Source organism: Salvelinus alpinus, chromosome 6, assembly GCF_045679555.1.
Source record: "Salvelinus alpinus chromosome 6, SLU_Salpinus.1, whole genome shotgun sequence".
Taxonomy (NCBI): Eukaryota; Metazoa; Chordata; class Actinopteri; order Salmoniformes; family Salmonidae; genus Salvelinus; species Salvelinus alpinus.
This window is the reverse complement of record NC_092091.1, coordinates 19,200,876-19,202,107: the sequence shown is the minus strand read 5'-3', so window position 1 is coordinate 19,202,107 and position 1,232 is coordinate 19,200,876.

The window sequence follows — 1,232 nt, the reverse complement described above, 5'->3', positions numbered from 1 at the left end:
CGACGCCTATCCTGACCCATGTGACGGTGCAGCTTCAGGCAGGACAGGGTAAGATAGGGTGATTTATCCCCTGTTTCATCGACGCCTATCCTGACCCATGTGACGGTGCAGCTTCAGGCAGGACAGGGTAAGATAGGGTGATTTATCCCCTGTTTCATCGACGCCTATCCTGACCCATGTGACGGTGCAGCTTCAGGCAGGACAGGGTAAGATAGAGTGATTTATCCCCTGTTTCATCGACGCCTATCCTGACCCATGTGACGGTGCAGCTTCAGGCAGGACAGGGTAAGATAGGGTGATTTATCCCCTGTTTCATCGACGCCTATCCTGACCCATGTGACGGTGCAGCTTCAGGCAGGACAGGGTAAGATAGAGTGATTTATCCCCTGTTTCATCGACGCCTATCCTGACCCATGTGACGGTGCAGCTTCAGGCAGGACAGGGTAAGATAGAGTGATTTATCCCCTGTTTCATCGACGCCTATCCTGACCCATGTGACGGTGCAGCTTCAGCCAGGACAGGGTAAGATAGGGTGATTTATCCCCTGTTTCATCGACGCCTATCCTGACCCATGTGACGGTGCAGCTTCAGGCAGGACAGGGTAAGATAGGGTGATTTATCCCCTGTTTCATCGACGCCTATCCTGACCCATGTGACGGTGCAGCTTCAGGCAGGACAGGGTAAGATAGAGTGATTTATCCCCTGTTTCATCGACGCCTATCCTGACCCATGTGACGGTGCAGCTTCAGCCAGGACAGGGTAAGATAGGGTGATTTATCCCCTGTTTCATCGACGCCTATCCTGACCCATGTGACGGTGCAGCTTCAGGCAGGACAGGGTAAGATAGAGTGATTTATCCCCTGTTTCATCGACGCCTATCCTGACCCATGTGACGGTGCAGCTTCAGCCAGGACAGGGTAAGATAGGGTGATTTATCCCCTGTTTCATCGACGCCTATCCTGACCCATGTGACGGTGCAGCTTCAGGCAGGACAGGGTAAGATAGGGTGATTTATCCCCTGTTTCATCGACGCCTATCCTGACCCATGTGACGGTGCAGCTTCAGCCAGGACAGGGTAAGATAGGGTGATTTATCCCCTGTTTCATCGACGCCTATCCTGACCCATGTGACAGTGCAGCTTCAGGCAGGACAGGGTAAGATGGAGTGATTTATCCCCTGTTTCATCGACGCCTATCCTGACCCATGTGACGGTGCAGCTTCAGGCAGGACAG